The sequence below is a fragment of the Vulpes lagopus genome, chromosome X (assembly GCF_018345385.1).
Source record: "Vulpes lagopus strain Blue_001 chromosome X, ASM1834538v1, whole genome shotgun sequence".
Classification (NCBI taxonomy): Eukaryota; Metazoa; Chordata; class Mammalia; order Carnivora; family Canidae; genus Vulpes; species Vulpes lagopus.
In genome coordinates, this window is record NC_054848.1 from 73,808,922 (window position 1) to 73,831,939 (window position 23,018).

The window sequence follows — 23,018 nt, forward strand, 5'->3', positions numbered from 1 at the left end:
GTAGGGATGGATGCATTAAATAATGCATGGGGAAAATCAACATCCAAAAAGTTTAACTGTTTCATATGACTATCTAGGGGAGAACAAAATCCCCAACATGTTACTATTAGAATTAGCCATTCTTCAGAAACCTGTGACCTGGATTCACTGCAGAAATAAAGAAGGAAGCCTTGCACCCCAGTATTTTCCCACTGGTTTTTATTATAGGTGGGGCATGAAAACAAGCTTTCTTTTTCCTTTTCTTCTCTCTGTGAACTGATCTAGAAAAAAATCAAAACAAAAAAACAAACAAAAGAGCCAAGAATCAGAGCTGAGCCAATGTAAACCAGAGAATACCAAGCTAGAAAGAACTCCCTGTATATTTCTAATTCCACCAAGCAATATGCTTATAATTTATAGAAAATCACAAAGCAACTAAAGAGAATGTATACCCTAGTGATATATTATTCTATATAATTGGTTCTTGAAGATTTATCTAAAAGTTTAGGAAATGTTGTTATGCCTTATTGCCTATTATCTAACTCAGTTCTATGATGACATACTCTTCCCTTCTGAATACTTTGCCTTTCCAACTCATGAAACAATTTTTTCAAAAGGTTTTGGTTAAAAAATATTTTGTCACTATTCTGATTCATCATTTAGTATTGTTAGTTCACAAATCAATCATATTCCACAGTAAATCAGATAAATGAATACAAACAGATGAAACCTGCTGACTTATCTCTCCCTAACAATGCTACTGAGGCAAATATAGCTGTTTTCCTACAGATGATGAAAGCGGAACAAACAGATAAATGTGTGCGATAGACACAAATTGCAAATATCAAAAGTTTACTAGGATTTGAATGATTGGTGAGTTACTGTATGCAGCACATCTCTAGTTATAATGGATAGCATTGCATAAAACAAAGCTCTGTGGGAAATTTCAAATGGAGAATTAGGAAAGAAATTACTTCTAGACTCTAAAGTATAGCCCTATTTAAGAACACATTGCACAACTAGTCTTATTTTTTATCAAGGAGGCTTATATTTAGAATGTAAATCAGGTGGGATCCCTGGGTGGCTCAGTGGTTTAGCGCCTGCCTTCGGCCCAGTGCATGATCCTGGAGACCCGGGATGGAGTCCCACATCGGCCTCCCTGCATGGAGCCTGCTTCTCCCTCTGCCTGTGTCTCTGTTTCTCTCTCTCTGTATCTCTCATCAATAAATAAATAAAATCTTTTTTAAAAAAGAAAAGAAAAGAATGTAAATCAGGAGCAGCCCTGGTGGCTCAGTGGTTTAGCGCCGCCTCCAGCCCAGGGTATGATCCTGGAGACCTGGGATGGAGTCCCACGTCAGGCTCCCTGCATGGAGCCTGCTTCTCCCTCTGCCTGTGTCTCTGCCTCTCTCTCTCTCTCTCTCTCTCTCTCTCTCTCTCTCTCTCCCTCTCATGAATAAATAAATAAAATCTTTTAAAAAAGAGTGTAAATCAGTATATTTTGTCCTTTGAATTAGGAAATATTTTTGAATGGCAATATGTAGTATCTGTAAAGATGCTGAGAAATAGGCACCCTTCCATCGCTGAATGAGATTGTAAATTACAAAGAGAAAATTTTATAAATTTACAACATGTATCAAAAGCCTTAACAATATATATATTCTGCCCCAGCAATTTCTCTCCTAGAAATGTGTAATAAATACTATAGAAGTGAAAAAAATTGGAAACTATTGACCACAAAACTGTTAATTACAAAAAAACTGATAATAAAAAAATTAGAAACAACCTATTTGTGTAATTATAGGAGGATCAGCTAAATTATTGTCAATCTATACAATAAAACAAAGCCACAAAATACACTGTAAAAGCTTATCTAAAGAGATGAGAGATGAAAAGTTCCCATGATATATTTAATGAAAAAAGACAAGTTAATATAGAACATCTTTGCACTTTTATAAAACTATATTAAAATATTGGCAGTAGTGCCTCTTGGTGATGAAATTAAGAGTGATTTTTATTTGCTTTCTTCCTGTTTGTACTTTGTATAATTATTATTTATTACTTTTAAATGAGAGCAAAATGTTATTTTAAAAAGAGAAGTTCTGAAATTTTGCTCAGCGACCAGCTCACAAAAAGAAAATCAAAAGTCTTTTTAATTAGACTTCCTGATCATTTTCTAAAAATGCTAGCAAGATGAAATAACATAATCATAGGTTGACTAGAATTCTACACACAAATTTTCAATCAACCAATAAATTTCACCCATAAAATATTTCCATTTTCAGCAGTTTGAAATTATCCCAATATGTCATTACTTAATGCTGAAAATATCAGCATTTAATAGTGTATGGATTATATAATATTGCTAGTTGACTTTAAATGAAACAAATAACAACTATGAGGTAAAAGGAAGATATTACTTAGAATTTCAGCAAAGGATGAGAGTAGGATAACATAAAAGCTTTCTACCTGTCTTTTAGGGCTACACTTTTTACCTAATCTCAAATATTTCTTATTCACAGTCAAATAATACATTATCATAAATTTTTCTACTATCCTCTGGCATTTTTCATTTTGACCCAAAATTGAATACTAAAGCCCATTTTGGTAAAACAATTAAAAATGTCAATTTCAAAAAAAAAAAAAAGTCAATTTCCCACTGGGATATACAGTCTTTGTCAGTAAACAGCCTTTTATTGGTACCCTTGTTCTCATAGAGATTTCAAGCTGAGCTTTATCAACCTGGTCAGTATATGGCTTAAAGATTTCTAAGCACAAGTATTTAACAATAAGCTAGTAGAGATCATCCTTGTGAATCAGCAATCATCACTTTGATTAAAAATAAGTTTTCCTTTTTAAAACAGACTGCTATCAATCACCAATAGATATATAACTTATTCTTTGAGGAATTTACAGAGACTAGCCTGATATATAAGCTAGGATCCAAGCTATCAGTCAAGATAGATTAGGTTATACTAATATGATAGTAACAAAACCCACAAATGTCAGTGGCTTAAAACAACAAATGTGTCATTTCCTACTCATGCTACATTTCCACCAATGGGTTGCTAGAGGTGAAAGGGTGTTCTTCTCATTGTAGTTTCTCAGGGATCTCTCAGAAATTCCAGCTGGAGAGCAGCCACTATCTTGAACATCCCTAGTCACAGGGGTAGAGGGAAAGAAATCTAGAAAGCATCTCACTCAGTCAATTAAATGTTCTGGGTCTCTGGCCCTGAAATAAGGTACGTCACTTTTGCTCACAACCCACTGGCCACAGCTAATCACATGGTTCCATCAAACTATGAGGGAGCCAGGAAGCACAATCCTACAATGGGCCCATAAAAAGAGGGGAGCAAGAATTATTTGCAAAAAAGCACCAATGACTACCATACCGAGTTTTCTTTTTCAATGTCAATTTCCATTTGTCAAACTGTTTTTGTTTCTGTGTGCATATGTATGTGACAGGAAGAAGTTTTATACATACATATATACCATTATTCTCCCCACTCTTAATTTTATTTTTCCACTTTTTAAATCATTTTCAGCCTGCTTATTTGATAATTTAGTCTTTTTCTAAATTTATTTATTCATGAGAGACACACCGAGAGGCAGAGACATAGGCAGAGGGATAAGCAAGCTCCAGGTGGGGAGCCTGATGTGGGACTTAATCCAAGGACCCTAGGATCATGACCCAAACTGAAGGCAGACGCTCAACCACTGAGCCACCCAGGCATCCTAGATAATTTAGTCTTTCAACAAATATCACTATTGCACAGTAGTAACTTTGGGAATAACACTAATTGAAACTGTCATGCTGTATGTCATGCATTAGTTTAGATCATTTGAATAGAAGATTGGTAGGTGGCTGAGCAAAGGCTTTAAAATGGCTAAAAATCCTGCATAAAGACTCACAAACTCACTCCATAAGTAAGGGCTGCTGCTACATATCAATAAACATAAATAAGATACAAGACTTGATGCCAACACAGGATCTCAATACCATTGAAGAAGCCAAAAGATCCAGGTACCGAAATTGAAGTGCAAGCATTGAGATTAGTTACAAGGCATTAAGTAAAGGGCCCAAATGGGACAAAATTAAGCACTAGGAGAGAAGCACAGTTAACGTATTGCTGAAATATGGAAGAACTAGACCAGACCCCCTTACTCCCTTCTAATTAGAAACAGACTTAGAGGTCCCAGACAACATTTTCCTGGTTGTTGGGACTAAATAGCCACAGGATCTGAAAGGATGTGGGAGTTAAGTGCTAGGATATAAATTAATGGAGAAACAATGCAGGATGTCAAAGCTCATGTTGTTTCTAAGGCAATGGATGTTACAAGAAATCTAGAGGTGGGGCAATGGGGTGGCTCAGTGGTTGAGTATATGCCTTCAGCTCGGGTAATAATTCTGGGGTCCTGGGATCAAGTCCTGCATTAGGCTCCTCACAGGGAGCCTGCTTTTCCCTCTGCCTATGTCTCTGCCTCTCTCTGTGTGTGTCTTATGAATAAATAACTAAAATCTTTTTTTAAAAAAATAGTCTAGAGGCATGTGGCCCAAATATAGTCTCTGGATATTATTTTATCTCCCTTTTGAAGACATAGCAATTGGTGAATGTCAGTTTGAGCAAATTAGCAAGGACACTAATTAAGGTGGTACTTTCTCAAAGTCACTTCCTAGAAACAGCATTATAATGTAGAAGCCATACTGAAATTCCCAAAATTAGTTAGCATGATAGCTAAAGAGAAGAGATATACTTTTTTGGATCCATTAATACCAAAAGAAAGTGATTCTTAATCTTTTCTTTCCAGTAAAAGCTATTAAATTAAATGCAAGAAAAAACACACTATGAAAAAAGAGATACTAATTCTAATATCTTATATAATATCACACAATTTCAGTCTTGAGAAAAATCAAGGCCCATGTAGGAATTGTTGCACAAATTTCTTGACAACACTCTTTTCAAGCTGTTTTGTGAAATATTTTTCTTGTCAACAGGAACAAAAGAATGTGCAGGTGTGTGTTAATCTTTGAGGTCTAGCAGAAAATCAGCACCTACCCATCGTTTCCAGGTGCAGAAAAAAATCAGAGCATGACTTGTGAGCTGTGACCATTAGAGCACTGAGCCAAAGTGCTTGGAAAATTCTCTTTAAGGAGTTGCCAGAGCTTGGTGTTGTATAAAGAGGCCAAAGGCAATGCTAATCTGTGGGTGTGGCTAAAAAGATAATAGGGAGATTAACAATCCCTTTTATGTTGAGTGAGCTGAAAAACTGTTTATTCATTGACTAGTGGCAGCAACCCCTAAATTGAGAACTAGACTTATTTGTCACTCTTTGTCTTGGATTCCTAGCCAGTTCAAAGCCTTGACTGAGCTGCTTTCCTAGCTCTCATTCAAAAGGTTTGACCTGGAGGATAGACTACTTGGCAGCTTTTAATTAGTTCTCTGTAAGTGCTAGTGACATGCAACCCTAATCACCACTTTCCAGGACATTCACCTATTCCCCTTTTTGGACCTTTACCTTGTTGAATAGACTTGGAACCCTTGCCTCATTTAGCTATTGTGTGAACTAATTCTGGCCTTTGAACCTATAGTATCCACCTAAAAACCATGTTCCTTTATGATGAGTCACAAATACCTATTTAATTGATGCATTCGCCCATACTCATTCTGAACCTTTGCCCTGTTTCTTTAAGCTTTGAACCTTGCTTTAACCTGCCTTTGTTCTCTAAATTTAGCATTTAGACTTGATACTTTTGTCATTATAACCTCAGTTTTCCCTTTAGTTCCTTGTTCCTATGCTATCTTCAACTGATGCCCCCTCGAAAGATTTAATCCTAAAAACCCCGAAAATAATTCTCATCTTTTGATTAGCACCGTAACCATTAGTTCCTCAGATAGTTCAGTTCCCTGGAAAAGCAGAAGTTATGGATACATCTGTCACTGTATTCTCCCTCCATGTCTAAATTTATTCCATCACTTACTTCCTTGAAAAGAACTCAGGTCTTGGAGTAAAGTTACCTGAAAGTTTAAATAGTAATTCCACCTTTGCATAACTACATGGTCTTAGACAAGCTACTTCACCTCTGTGAGGCTGTGGTTCTGTAAAATGAGGAGGTGATTCTGTCTTATCAAGATAAAATGACAGTTTGAAATATTTTCAAAGCATCTGGTATGTTGTAGGCAATGAATAAATGTTAGTGCTCTTCTCTGAGCTAATACTATAGAATCTGCCCCACCTCTGGAATGCATGCAGACTTTAAAATTCATCCCTCTGGTGCTGACCCCTCCACCCCACCCACAGATAAAAAATGTATAATTCTAACACCATCAGAAACCTGGAATTTTGTAGATACTGAAGGATCAAAGAAAAGGATTCCTAACAGAAGTACACAGAAAAAAAAATTGACAACCTAAGTAATGAGTTTTTATACACTGCCTCTTTGAATAGTAGCCAGCCCCAGGCATAAATAATCTGGAGAGTGTAAATAAAGGTAAGTGGGAGCAAATGGATGAAATGAAGACCTAAGAGAAAAGGACAATGATAGTGATAGTAGGAAATTAAAAGGATCTTGATACCAACTGTGTCTGGATGAGCTGAGGAGGCCCCTCTCATTAAGTTTACTTACATAAATATATCAACAGGTTAAAATTTAAAATCTTAAGTAGTAAGATAAAGTGATGATTGCAAACCCATGAAATGCTCAGTGTTAAGCAAGAATGATTATTGCACATGCCTCAAAGTCAATATATAGGAACCCTAGTCACATTACTGTTAAACCAGGGATTTTCCATTGTAAATCAAGTGACATAATTTTAGAGAGTTAGGGAGTTTTGTAAGTTATGTAAGTTAAATTAATTGCAACTCTTAGGTTATATTAAGCTGGATGCTGCAGGAAGGCATATCTGTTGTTTGCATAACATGTATTTGCTGAACATCATAAATAAAAAAAACTTGAAATAAATAAATAAATACCTCATTATAAGCCAGATCATTCCCAACCATTCACTGGACATTTATTCAATAGATATTTCTCACAAAATTTTGGAATCTTGTATATTTTAAGCATTTAGAATGTGGCTACTTAAGAATAAATTATGACTTCTCCTAACCAAAACAGAGTTGCATGTAATAAACTAACTTCCCCATTAAATATAATATAGTCAGGATATGAGGGGGGCAAAGATCCCAGAAAGAAAGGAAACTCACTGAGGTGGGACCAGTATTTTGTTTGCCTCAGATTATTTGCTGATTCTTATGTTGAATAGAGCTAGAAACTAAACTGATCTGAGAGCGGTTAAGGCACTCAGTAAATTATCATCTATTTCATGGATCTGGGTAGACAAATTTGAAATCCAATGCCTTCAAAAGAGGAGCTCTAAGAAACTCACCAGACTCAATTAGGACACCTTGAGAGAAAGACCATAGGAATGACAGCAAACCAGAAGTAGACCAAACCTATAATATTTGAAATCCAGTCTTGATTCAGCTCAGTTCATGACCAGATTAAGTAATCAGGTCCTACTCTGGCTACTAGTCAAAATATAAAGTTTATCCTCTCTTGAAGAATATCAGCTTATACAGAACTTCTATAGTTTTTCACAAATAATGTCTAGCATTAAATCAAAAACGGATTTAATGAAAGCATGGAAGCAGCTGAATAGATTAGTGAACCAGGAGATAAATCAGTAAGAAATATCCAGGCTGAATTATGGTAAGAATAAAGAATGAAAAATACAGAAATTTGTAAGAAACATAGAATATGACAAAAAGACCGAATATATACCTAATTGTCATCTCAGAGAGAGAGGAGAAAAAGAATTGGGCAGAAGCAATACTCAAAGAAGTAATGATCAGGAATTTTATAAAGATTTGTGTGAAAATATCAAACCAAAGAGTTAAGAAGTACTTCAAATTAAGCAGAAATAATACAAAGGAATGCCCAACTAGGCATACTGGAGTAAAACTGTTTAAAATTAGGGCCCGTGGGTGGCTCAGTGGTTGAGCATCTGCCTTTGGCTTAGGTCGTGATCCTGGCTGGGGGTCCTGGGATCGGATCCCACATTGGGCTTCCTGCAGGGATCCTGCTTCTCCCTCTGTCTATGTCTCTGCCTCTCTCTTTGTGTCTCTCATGAATAAATAAATAAAATCTTAAAACAAACTAAAATTAAAGGAAAAGAATATATTAAAAGCATTTAGAGAAGAAAAGCAGAGTCATTGTTTTCAAATAAACAGTAAGCCTGACTGCCAATTTCTCTGTAGAATGATGGAAGCCAGAAGATAATGGAATGTTATCTTTACAGTACTAAATGAAAATTCCCATTTTTTAAGATGATATGAGCTAACCTAGAATTCTATATCCAGAAAAAAGTAGCCTTCAGAACTGGAAACAAAATTAAGAAATTTGAAGACAGGGCAGCCCCGGTGGCTCAGCAGTTTAGCGCCACCTGCAGCCCAGGGCGTGATCCTGGAGACCCTGGATCAAGTCCCACGTTCGGCTCTCTGCATGGAGCCTGCTCCTCCCTCTGCCTGTGTCTCTGCCTCTCTCTCTCTCTCTCTCTCTCTCTCTCTCTGCATCTCTATAAATAAATAAATAAAAAATCTTTAAAAAAAAAGAAATTTGAAGACAAATAAAACAGGCTTTGTAACCAATATACTCACACCAAAAAATCCCCAAAAGGGTTTCAGATGGCTAATCAGAAATCTTAAAAAAGAATAAAAAACAATTGAAAGGTTAAATGTGTGGATAATTATAAATCATATTGGATATATGAAACAATAATAGTACATTGTTGAGTTTTAAACCTACATAGAATTAAAATAAATGACAATAATTCAAATGTAAGAGAGGCAATTGGAATTATATTAGTACAAATATTAAAAGTACTATTAGATCCTATGATTGCTGAGAATTAGGCAAATGGTAAATTATATTAGAGTCTATATGATGAATGATGTAATCATAGTGTATGTACTAAAAGAACAGTAAAAGGCTATATAAATGGCAGGAATTAGAGGGTGAAATGTAGTAATAAAAATATTTAATTGATTCAAAATAAGGCAAAGAGGAATGAAAATATTATAGGCAATATTGAATAAATAAAAACATTAACAAATTACAAGATTAATATTTAAACCCAAATATATCAGTAATTACATTAATTGTTATAGGACTAGATACCCCAATAAAAGAATAGTGGAGAAATATAGGTGCTTGATATGGAAAACTATTAGTATTTCTAAAATGGTCCACTGCAGCTGTAGGTGGCCTCAGAGATGGGTCTAGGGTTTATGAAACAGCATTGACATTTGATACATTAAGTCCAGTCTTTGTTATATATATGCATATGTGCACCAAAGAAATGCATATATGCAGCAGAGTTGAACAAGAATGCTCATGAGACAAAATCTGGAAACAACCCAAATATCCATAAATATCCCAATATACATTTATCCATAAATTCACTAGGGTGAATAAGTGAATTGTGGTAAATGTTAGTTATACCCAACAATATAGTTAAATCTCTCAGATAATATTTGGCTTTAAAAAGCCTGATACAAAAGAGTATATAATATATGATTTATTTCAATGAATTGCAAAAAACAGACAGAACTAATCAATTGGAATATGTCAGAATAGTGATTTGAGCAGAAAGAGTAGTGACTGTGAGGGGACATCAGCTAGTAATGAATTATTTTTATTTCAGTAGTGGTTTTGTGTTTTAATTTTGCTAGGAATTCACACCCTAGCTGTACATTAATGATTCATAATTTGTCAATATGTATATTACATTTAATATGAAGCTTATTAAAACAAGAATCATTCATCATATATGGTAGGACATTTCAACCAATCTTTTATCCTTTCAATAATTATTTATGGAGCACTTATTATAGCCAATTAGTACGATAACATTAAGAAACAAGTATAAATACTGGTTCAGGCAATTTTATTTTTGTGATTTTTCCAAGTAAGTTCTCTAAACTTATCTTCTGTAAAAAGAAGTAGATTATGCCTAATGAATTCTAGAGTCTTTTCCCATTTTAAGGTGCTAAATGTAAGTAATATGATCAAAATTCTGGGGGTGACTGGGTGATTCAGTTAGTTAAACATCAACTCTTGATTTCGACTCAGGTTATGCTCTCAGCATCATGAGATGGAGCCCTGCATTGGTCTCCATGCTGGATGTGTAGCCTGCTTAACATTCTCTCTCTCCCTCTTCCTTTACCATCCCCCTTCTTGTGTGCATACACATTCTCTCTCTCTCTCTCTCTCTCTCAAAAAAAAAAAAAGAAAAGAAAAGAAAAGAATCTGTAATGGTAGTTTTCTTATATCATTAGCAATAGGCTGAAGTTTTCTATGTACACCACTACAAAAACACTCTGCTCCTTGCCTTTCTTCAAGAGAATAGAAGGAAAAGCCACTTCTAGGGTCTTTGCTCTTCTTTCTGAAATATTATTGAAATATCTGTGCTTCTTTTCATCCTGATAATCACCACCTCAGCTTGTCACTGTTTCCATACAGCAGACAGTCAGTGGGTCTTCAAAGATATATATGCTCACTGGAAAGAATGCACTCAAAATAGGTTATTCTTTCTCTTTTGTGTAACTAAGAAACAAGCTAATTGATTTAATTTTAACTTTCAATGGGTTTTAATCTCTGGGTTAAGACTAAGAGCTATTAAGTTTAGTCCAAATTTAAAAAATGTGTTATTGGTGTGTGAATTAAACTGGTAAGCTAAATGAAACTGCTTTTATAAATGGCATTCTCATTTGTGATCCTGTATCTCATGCTATGCATTTGCAGCCATACCAAACACAGCATTATATATATTCAAAGCAATGGTTCCGTTAAAGAGGAGACTTCTATAGGTCTGTGGTGCCAGACTTACTTTTAGAGAAAATAGGGAACTGCAAATATAGGACAGCCCTCTATGAGAAGGTATGGGAGTAGAAGGCAGTCATTGATGTTGTAGTCCATGGGGAGGTACCTGATATGCCTAGGTTGGCCCCACTAAGAGTGGAAAATTGCCATAGCAACAAGGTGAAGCTAAACGAGTAGTACTGAGTCTGGATCTCTGGCCATTAGCAGTTCCCAGCTGTTCCACACAGACCCCACATGCAGGTTGGGAAGGTCAATCTTCCCTTGGGACAATACCAGGTCAATGTCAGGCCATATATGATTTGAGGTCCCCTAAAAAAAAACCTTTAAATCAACTCAAAATACAACAGTTTGAAAGTAAACCCATTAACCAATCTAGAGAAAAATCTGAGGTCAAATTCAAGGTAATGGCTTACACTGGAAAAAGAGACCAAATGCAGAAGCCAAGTAATGAAGATAGAGTAGATGTTCATGGAGCTAGACTGGGAAAGCAGAAACTAAAAGTCTCAGCATACAGGCAAAATTTGCATCAGTACAGAGTGTTTCTCTTCTAGAATACATTCCAGAGTGAGAGGTCAGACTATCATCTTTATAATCTAGTGAGATCTACTTAACAAAATAAGTAGACTAAAGGAAGTTCAAGGGAGAACATAATGACTTAGGAAATGCCTGCCTTTGTGGCTTTTTTTCCCTAATGAAGTCATCTTTCTAGGTGGAAATATAAGATTGGGCAAATATATGCTACTTTCTGTTGTACACAATTCTTCATAGATATCTTGTATTTCTGCACATCTAGCAAACAAAAGCATGAGCTGCCATTGTTCAATACTGTTTTAACATGCATGCTTGTATAGTTAACAGTGTTAAAAGACAGACTAGTGTCTCCCGCTGAAACAAAGTTAATTTATACTTACTTCCAATTTTAAAATATTTGGGTTCCCTAAGCTCAGGATTCCTCTTCTGTCACCAATCAACTATATGTGCAGATATTACCTAACTCTTTTTATATTGCCCTATGGGAATTGGGACTTAGGAAAATGGTGTAAGGAAATGTTGGTACTCTGACCACCACTATTGCTGTGAGTAATAAAATCCCTTGTCTCTGACCTAGGAATTTTGTGTCTTTTAACAGCATATATGAAACTGTAGCACCTTGCAAGTAGGATAAAATCTCAGACACACAATTCTTGATAATTCCTAAGAGAAGTCTCTATCAGTGCTGTAGTCGGAATCCATTTTACCCACCTAGGCAATAATAATAATAACAACAACAATAATAAAAGAAAGTACTACATTTTAAACATTTATTATATGACAGATTGGTGGCTGTGGTTCTGGCTGTGGTGGTTGCTGCATGGATGTTCTTGGTAAGGTGATTTATCTGATTAATTTTACCAGTGAACAAAACAAGATTGAATCTTATAAACAATAGAAGATAGATCAAATTAACTATTTGGGGGAATTTTGATAAAATAACAATCCCCTAGAGGTACCTGGATGGCTCAGTTAAGCGTCTGCCTTTGGCTCAGATCACAATCCCAGGGTCCTGGAATGGAGCCCCACACTGGGCTCCCTGCTCAGCATGGAGTCTACTTCTCTCTCTCCATTGCTTGTGCTCTCTTGTGCTCTCTTGTGCTCTCTCTCTCTCTCTCTCTCTCTCTCAAATAAATAAAATCTTAAAAAATAGCAATCACCTAGAGTTGAATAACTACTAAGTGCCAGGTCCTACACTGGTCATATTATATGTTATATATTATGTAATTTTATATTAGATCTTGTTTGATCTTCACAGAAACCTCGTGAGGTAGGTACTATCATTGTTCCCATTTTAAGCTTGTGGAAACTGATACTTAGTTAAATAGATAGACAAAGATCATATAGATGCTAAGTGACAAAGATCTGACAAATGTCAATTTTGTCAAGGTAAGTATTGCCTATTACTTATTAGTCATTAATAATAAGTAAGGTGTTCAAATAATAGACTACTCTCATTTTGACTCCACTTGTTTACTGCTACATTTAAATTCTGTATCCAAGGCAAATCTCTCACTTGCCTTGCTGTGGTCTCATCATTAGATATAATTACCATTTAATAAATATTTGTTTCCTGAACAGATAAATGTATGAACAGCCTTGACACATTGGATGCATTGTCTGGCTCAATAAATAATTGTTACTGAATGAATGGATGAATGAACATTTGCTGAATGTCATGCATCAATATTGAAACTTTATATACTTTGTCCAGTCACATTCCTAAGCAACCCATTATACAGGTACATTTGTAAAAAGATCTGATCAGGATTAATGTGAGTGGTAAGTTGATATCATTTATAAACTGATATCATGTGAATAAAAAACAGCACATGACCTCTGTAGTATTCTTCTCCAAAATCCATAACTGCAATTCAATTATGGAAATCATCAGGGACCCCTGGGTGGCTCCGCGGTTGGGCTTCTGCCTTTGGCTAAGGTCATGATCCCAGGATCCAGGGTCAAGTCCCGAGTCCCACATTGGGCTCCCTGCAAGGAGCCTGCTACTCCCTCTGCCTGTGTTTCTGCCTCTCTTTCTCTCTCAGTCTGAGTCTCTCATGAATAAATGAATAAATCTTTTTTTAAAAAAAATCATGGAAATCATCAGCCAAATTTCAAATTGGCCATTTTACAAATTACCCTATTCAGTCAGTACTCTTCAAAAGTGTCTATCATTTAAAAAAAAGAAAAGAAAAGATAGAAAAGGCCACAGATCGTAGGAAACTAAGGAGACATGATGACTAAAATAGGAAACCTTGGATATCATCCTGAATGGAAAAAATATTGGATATCATTCTGAATGGAAAAAAGACATTGGCAGGAATACAAGTGAAGTCCAAATAAAGTCTACAGTTTGGCTAATAATAATGTACCAATGTTAATTTTTTAGTCTTGATAAATTCACCATGGTTATATAAGGTGTTAACATGAGGGGAACCTGGATGAAGGCTATACAAAAGCATTCTCTACTATTTTTACTATTCTCTTATAAATGTGAAATTATTTCAAAATAAAAAGTTTAAGGAAGGGAATAGGCAAAAAAGGACCACTTTACTAGCAGTTAGAGATTCGGGTGAGAAACATAAAGATCTCTAAGAGAGATAGAAGAGTGTATAAATCAACACACAGTGCATCAGTCTGTCTGGAGTTACTATGTTTCTGATCTACAAACTTCTGAAATCGATTTTTAAAGGGTGTTAGGCTTCCTAAACTCTCTTTTCCCAGTTCTATAACTATGGTCATCGTGGTTCTTCCTGTAGTGATTTAGTCAAAGACAAAATCAAATGAAAAAGCAGACAACAAAGTGCAATCCCAACAACACCCTCCTCCCAACACACTCCTGATAATTATCAAGTTGCTCCACATTTTTTTAGACTTTGAATGTGCATACTGGCTTTCTGAGTTCTGAGAGGTATTAGATCTTCCTGAGAATCCTAAAGGCAGTTGTAAGAAAAAGAAGCATGTTATAGAATCTCCCAATGAAGTGTGTTTTGCTTCATTTATGATACTTTGCGAATTCAAGTTGTTGTAAGAGGTAATGCTCTGAAAAAAAAATAAAAGGTTGGCCTGTAGCTGATTTTCCACAGTAGCTGTGTGGCCATCTGGTTTGGTTTTGAATCATCCTTATTAATTCGAGGAAAATGATATACTGAAATCACTATGTAGCAGGTAAATTCCAAATCCATGTCAGCTTTGCCAAGTGTTGTCCCATCTGTAAAAGGGAACAGCATGCAAGCAGCCTGGCTCCAGCCTGACTCAAGCTGTAGCATATTTGCCTGTGCCTGTTATTGACAGTTCCATTACCAAGCTTATTTTGTTAAGTCAGATTGCAACCTTTAGTGTAACCCATGTCTTTCACGGCACAGGTCTTTAGAAAAAGAAATTCTTATGGAAGTAACAACCAAGACAACATTAATTATTCTTGTCTCAGGAACTTATTAACTAGTGACCAAACCTTCTATAAACCATTCCCAAAGCCTCAGCTTGCCTGCAGCTTTATGGGTGACTGAAATGTTTTCCCATTGGCTTCCTCTTAACCTCTGATCTCCCTAGCACGAATACCAAGTATAAGCTCTTCATTTCCACAGTAATGGATTTTCAGTCTCCTCCATTTTTAAAGGGGAAGAGATCAGCCCAACTTTTAGAATTTCTGCCTTTTGCATGGAGAGGCATTGCTGTGCCTACTTAAAGAAAAGCAACTTGAATTGCCACAAGAAACAGGAACCTTTAAACTTCATTTATTCAAGACAGGAAGAAGCTTTGTGGATTTTAATAAGGGCCTTTTTCCACTAATTTTAATAAACTTGTGACAAACTCCTCTTGCTGCTTCTGTTCTACTTCAGAGCCCCTTATTAATTTTTTCCACTTTCCACACTAAGAATTACAAAAAAGAAAAAAAAAGTCATTATGACCACCACCCATCTCAATTCAATTCCTGGATGCGCCAGTCTAAAGCTCACACAACCAGCAAATAGGCATCAAGTGACCCAGATGTGTAAGACACTGAGCTCAGTGCTAGGGATACCAAAACTTTAAAGTAGAAGTGAGCCATACTTAAGGATTAAGAAAGAAAAACAAGTACCCACTTGGCTCATAGTGCTTAATTATGGATCCTTAAATGGGCTAAACTTACAGGCTGAGGCATCATTTCTCATTCTAACACAGTACAGGTTAAAAGCCCTCAAAGAAGACAGTGCTGATAGAAATACTTGAAGCCCAGACTTTAACTTACTATGAAGTTAATTCAAAAATAATTTAGAAGAGCCTGAAGAGGTAGTAGCAAAGAACTTGAGCTCTATAGTGAGACAGATCTGAATATTTTTCTCCTGGCTTTAAGATTCTGCTGCTGTGTATAATAACAGACAAGTCAGTTAGCCTTTATGATTTGGTTACCTCAATAGGGATAATGACTGTTACCTATCGCATGTTTGTTGTAAAGAAAAAGTGAAAAAAATCCATGTAAAGTATGTGGCATGATGCTTGGCATCTACCATAGCTCACTAAATGTTGGTTTTTTTACTACTAACATTTTAATTATTAACATTGGAATCATCATTTTCATTAACAAGCTTCAAAAGTAGACTCTAGCTATTGTAGCACAAATCAAATAAAATAAGCAACATCCAAGTGAGTTGTGAGTTTCAGGTGAGACTAGGTCATAGAAAAGAAAATGAATCTGACAAACTATCATAGCATTACACTTTACAGTCAACTGTTTTGAATTCACATCCTGACGTGACCAGTTAATAACCAGTAGTATGACCTTGAGCAAATGATTTAAGTTTTCTGAGCCTCAGTTTTCTCACTTACACAGTGAGATTAATAATATTCCTTCACACTGTTTGTAAGTTAATACTCTGTATGTAAGCCATTTGGCATAAAACCCAGTGTAGAGTAGGCATGCAGTAAATGTAATTTCCCTACACTATATCACCAGCACCGTCAAATCTTTTCCACTCTCATTTTCTCTGCTCACCTCCAGATACTGTAATAATATTAGAAATTTCATCACTCAAGATTTCACTTTATATATTCAATTAAGAAGTTTATAGACTATTTATACATAGTCTTACATAGTAAGACTATGTATATACATATATGTCCTTCATTCCAAGGAGTTGACTATTTTCAGAAGGTTCAAATTGATAAATTATATTTCAGGTACATCATACAAATCTAGCCCAATCATCAAGAATTCTCAAAGAGAAAGGTAATTTTTTAAAAAATTATATATATAATTCTCCCAGGCAAATTTGGCTTGTGATCTTACCTGGTCTCATTAGCTAAAGAGAATTAGGATTATCCAGTACTTGAAGATCACAGTAAACATTAAGATTCATTGAGTTAGAAGGCAGCAAATTTCTTTTTTTTATTTTTATAATTTTTTTATTGGTGTTCAATTTGCCAACATATAGAATAACACCCAGTGCTCATCCCATCAAGTGCCCACCTCAGTGCCTGTCACCCAGTCACCCCCACCCCCCACCCACCTCCCCTTCCACCACCCCTAGTTCGTTTCCCAGAGTTAGGAGTCTCTCATGTTCTGTCTCCCTCCCTGATATTTCCCACTCATTTTTTCTCCTTTCCCCTTTATTCCCTTTTACTATTTTTTATACTCCCCAAATGAATGAGACCATATAATGTTTGTCCTCCGATTGACTTATTTCACTCAGCATAATACCCTCCAGTTCCATTCACATCGAAGCAAATGGTGGGTATTTGTCTTTTCTAATTCCATTTGAAAATGTGAACTAAGCTAACATTCCAGCATGATTCTATGGATGATATTATAGGTGAGGGCTCACCTACAAGTTTTACAACCATTTGACTCAAGGAATATGATAACACTGAAAGACAGTAAAATAACAAATACTAATGCCAATATTCTAATAGGAGGTGGTTAGGCTTCCACTTCTGCTTCTCTGCTTTTTGCTTTCGTGGTTCCTAATAGCTAAGTTCAGTAGTGACTGAAATTGCAAATCCAAGCTGTTCCCAGCTTCTGAGACAATTCAAACCGAAGAGAAAATCAACAGATTCATTCTCACCATTCAGTTTTTTTTTTTTTTCACCATTCAGTTTAGTTTGGTTTTACATCAGCCTCCCTGAGATTTAATGGGTCAAAAAACATCACCCAAAGCTTCTACATTTTCTCCTAAATCTTTTTGCTGCCAACCAAAAATAAAAAGTCAGTAGTATATAGAGGTTATATGCACGAATTCTTAAGTTAGACTGCCTGAGTTCAAATGCTAGCTCTGTCCATTACTGGCTGTGTAGCTTTGGGCAAATTATTTCACTTTTAGCTTTGTTTCATCATCTATAAAATGGGAGTAATGATAGTATCTAACTAATTAACTTCTTAAGAGAATTAAAGGTGAGAAAGATTACAAGGTTCTTAGTGGTTGGCACATAATGAGCACTTTAGGTTCATGTTCATGTTTTTAAAAATCCCAAGACCCATTTCACCAAGAAAATGTTTCCCCTTATTTTTTTTGACATGAAATTCTTTAAATCTTTCCCTTCAAACCCCACACCCATGTTGATCTGGTTCACTAGGCTTCTGTCTAAACTACTACCTCAGTCACTAATCTGAATCTCTATTCTGTTACCCAATCTAGTACCTCATTTCTATTTCAGGTTTGGGCATATCTGGACAGAAATATAAAATGATGACCACTGAGCTACCTAACATCTGACCCTTCCATAGGTATGATCCACCAGACTAACCACATCTCCCAGTACCTACAGGTTTTCCAAATTGTGACTAAGATAGAATGTCTATCTCTGGAACCCAATGTCCAATCCACCTAGCTGAACTTCAGGAACCCACTATGTCTTCCTCCCTTAACTGCCCCTAGATGACAGAAAGAGAGAAGTTGCCAAATCTCGGGATACAAAGCAATGTCTAGATAAAAAAGAAATCCTGCCCTCCTTATGGTAGCCTTCCTTTTCAAAAATATTTATTTATTCATTTATTTTAGAGAGAGAGCATGCATGCCAAGTGGGGGGAGGGACTGAGGGAGAGAATCTTCAAGCAGACTCCCCACCAATGGTGGAACCTCACACGGGGCTCAATCCCATGACCCATGAGACCTGAGCCAAAACCAAGAGTCAGAGGCTCGACTGACTGAGTCACCCAGGCACCCCATTATGGTAGCCTTTCTAAAACCAAACAGGAAAAAATCTTATTTGAGTATGGTTCCTGCATGATTGAACACCAAAAGGCAAATAGTGATTTTATCCTATACGGACTACAAAAATAGAAAGTACCACTCAAAGACTTGAAAAGATTAAACGAATATGAAAAATAAATAAAATGTTCTTATTTGATGAAGAGAAATTAAGAATAGGGAATTAAGAAAGGGTTTTAACTACTGAGTCTTCAGTATGAATAGGCCTATTGTAATAAATTAAAATGCCTCATATACATTGTGCATTTTTTAGAGCCATTTCTTTCCCAGGATCTCAAAGCACTTTGCAAATATTAATTATCCATCAGTATCTATTTATGGTATGACCATTATCAATGCCTCCTAGATGACGGAAAAAAAAAAAAAGAAAGAAAGAAATTTGCCCAGAGCCACATGGGGCAAACTCTGAACAAGAACCATTTGTTGTTCCTGTATTTGTAATAATGAGCAAATTAAAAGTGCAATGATTTTCTCTGTAATTCAGGAAAAAAATCACTCTGTTAACAGTTGTCCCTAACCATAAGAAAAAAAGTCCTTTTACAATCCATGGACAAGACCTCAAGGCAGCTTCTCATTTTTCCATGGCCAGAGGTTGCTGTTATGAATAAATGATTCTCTGAAGCCCCACTTTAGTGGAAAGATGTGTGGATGGTTAGAGAAATATCTGCAAATAAATCTTGTTGATTAATATTTGAAAAAGAAAAGAAAAAAGTCCTTTTAACTTTCTTTAATGTGGATGGATATTTTTTATTTTTCAGATAGTACCTAATTATGGTAAATTGCTTCATTCTCTAATTGTTACTGAAAGGAAACTAAGCATTGTTATGTTGACTACTCAAAAGTGGATTGTTAATGGCGCTAATCAGATAATCTGGCAATATAATCAACATTACTGGGAGATACCTTGTGGAAACAACAAGCAAAACAAGTATGAAAGATAGACTTATAAGTGCTCAATGCTATTGTTTTATGCTTAATATGAGAGGTAAAAATTCTCACTTCACAAAGAAACAGAAGGTGATGTTAACCCTGTTTTATATGCTGAACAACCAGAACCCCAAATGCCTTGGTGTATAACGTTGGACTCTCATCACACCAACTTTAAACATCCTCTCCACAGGATATGAAACATAAACATTTTCCGAAGAGATATTTTACCAGAGGAGAACTTTTTTACCTGCATCTGCTCCTAACCTAAATACCTTAAAATAGCTTTTCCACACCTCACCAGCTCATGAGTTAAAAGGATAAGAGTAAAAGCAAGTTTTATTTGTTCTTGCCATTCTTCGTATTTTGAAAAATTAATTCACATTAATAAAAATAATAGTGGGAGATGGTGGAATCTAGGAAAAGAATAACTAGAACAAAGATCATCCAACTTTTATTTTCTTGAAAAAAATCGGATATGATTGCAAGGTTTTCAGTAGCTCATGCTGGGAATTAATTCAACTATAATTAATTGAATTGAAGATAAATATCTACTTGATATATTAAAAACAGGACCACTTGGGTGGCTCAGTCGGTTTAAATTTTTATTCTCTTCCTTTTTTTAGTTTTGAAAAGTATAAAACATATGACACCATAAAAGGACTCAAAAATCCAAAGCAATTTGAAAAAGAAAAACAAAACTGGAGGTATCACAATTCCAGACTACAAGTTATATTACAAAGTGATAGTAAATAAAACAGTATGGTACTAGCAAAGGAATAAGCATACAGATCAATGGAACAGAATAACAGAATAGAAAACCCAGAAATATACCCACAATTATATGGCCAACTAAAATTGACAAAAGAGGAATGAGTATACAATGGAAAAAAAGTCTCTTCAACAAATGGTGTTAAGAAAACTGGACAGCAACTTGGAAAGGAATGAAACTGGACTGCTTTATTTCACCATACACTAAAATAAATTCAAATTGGAGAAAAGAGCTAAATGTGAGACCTGACATTTAAAAAATCCTTAAAAAGAACACAGGCAGTAATTTCTCTGACATCAGCTGTAGCAATATTTTTTCTAGATATGTCTTCTGAGGCAAGGGAAACAAAAGTAAAAAATGAATTATTCAGACTACATCAAAATAAAAAGATTCTGCACACGAAGAGAAAAATAAAAAAAACTAAAAGGCAAACTTCAGAATGGGAGAAGGTATCTGCAAATGACATACCAGAAAAAAGGCTAGTATTAAAATCTATAAAGAACTTCTACAACTCAATATCCAATAAACAAATAGTCCAATTCAAAAACATGCAAAAGAGATGAACATTTTTTCCAAAAAGACATCCAGATGGTCAACAGATACATGCAAATATGCTCAATATCACTCATCATAAGGGAAATGCTGTCAAACCTACAATGAGATATCACCTCACACCTGTCAAAATGCCTAAAATTGAAAACACAAGAAATAGCAAGTGTTGGCAAGGATGTGGAGAAAAAGGAACTCTTACACTATTGGTGAGAATGCGAACTGATTCAGCTACTGTACAAAACAGTGTGAGGGTTCCTCAAAATTTTTTTTTAAAAAACTACCCTACCATCCTGCAATTGAACTAATGGGATATATCCAAAGAATACAAAAACACATTCAAAAGGATACACGTATGCTAATGCTTATTGCAGCATTATACAGTAGCCAAATTACAGAAGTAGCCCAAGTGTCCATTATAGATGAATAGATAAAGAAGATGTATTATATATATATACAATGGAATATTATTCATCCATTAAAAAAATGAAATCTTGTCATTTGCAATGACATGGATGGAGCTAGAGAGTTTAATGCTAAGTGAAGTAAGTCAGTCAGAAAAAGACAAATACTATATGATTTCACTCATATGGAATTTAAGAAACAAAATAAATGAGCAAAGGAAAAAAAGAGAGATAAAGAAACCAAGAAACAGACTCTTAACTATAGGGAACAAATTGTTGGTTACCAGATGGGAGGTGGGATGGGGGAATGGGTGAAATAGGTGGTGGGGATTAAGGAGTGCACTTATCATGATGAAAAAAATTGTGGTTGTCAGGAACATTTGACAGACATTTTCTCAAAAATGAACAAAGTAAAACAGTTACTTCAAGGGAAAATTAGAATTTTATCAAACTTGATGCATCTCCTTGAGCCTGATAGCTTCCCAACACTTAAAGGCCATTCTGATAAAATTGGTAGTGGTATTAATATGATTGTTTCATTGTGTAATAAAATCGGTCAATATTTAGAAAATCTGAATAACTTAATAAACCAACATTTTCCAATTTAAAAAAAGAAAAACATAAACTATAACTGGAAATATATTTTTCTATAATCTGTATTTAAAATAATGTAACATTTCATGTGGTGCATTCTATATTATTTCATAACATGAAAATATTTGTTGTTTCTGATATAATCAATGGCTTTTAATCAATTCATCCCCTCAAACTACTTTGACTATATTAGGGTGGCTTTCAAGGTCTTCTCTATTTTGTTGTCAAGAAAACTAAGTCTGATTTGCAAAGCAAGAAAATTTTGTCCTATGGTAAACTTCTAATTATTCAAATTATAAGAACTGACTTAATTCTTAAATTATGACATATTTAACCTCATTCAGTTATATCTATATCAAGAAGTTATTCTAGGGTATTATTTCATAAATTATATAATCATAAAGTATTTAATTTGCTAAATAGATTGTTATTAGATGCACATTGTTCAAATAATGAAAAGTAAAAATGTCTTTCTCCTAACCCTTTCTCTCTCTTTTTTCAAGTATAAAGTTCCAAGTTATTATTATATTTGTAGAGTTATATAACCATAATCACAATCATTTGTTTGTTTCTTGGTTTTGGGAGGGTTTGAGCGCTTTGTTTGTTTCAAGTTTTTATTTGAATTCCAGTTAGTTAACATATAGTGTAATATTAGTTTGGGGAGTAGAATTTAGTGATTCATCACTTACATATAACACCTAGTGCTCATCACAACTGCCCTCCTTAATACCCATCATCCATTTAACCCGTCCCCCTGCCTACCTCCCCTCCAGCAACCCACAGTTTCCTCTCTATCATTAAGAGTCTGTTTTATGGTTTGCCTCTATTTTCCCCCTATGTTCATCTGCTTTGTTTCTTAAATTCCACTATAAGTGAAATGATGTAGTATCTGTCTTATTCTAACTGACCTATTTCACTTAGCATGAAACACTCTAATTCCTTACAAGTTGTTGTAAATGCCAAGATTTCATTATTTTATGACTAATATTCATATATATATGAATATATATGAATACATACATGCATAGTGCCACATCGTCTTTATCCATTCATCAGTCAATGGACATTTAGGCTCTTTCCATAATTTGGCTATTGATGATAATGCTACTATAAACCTAAGGGTGCACATAACCCTTCGAATCAGTATTTTTGGGTAAATACTCAGTAGTACAATTGCTGGATCATAGAGTAGTTCT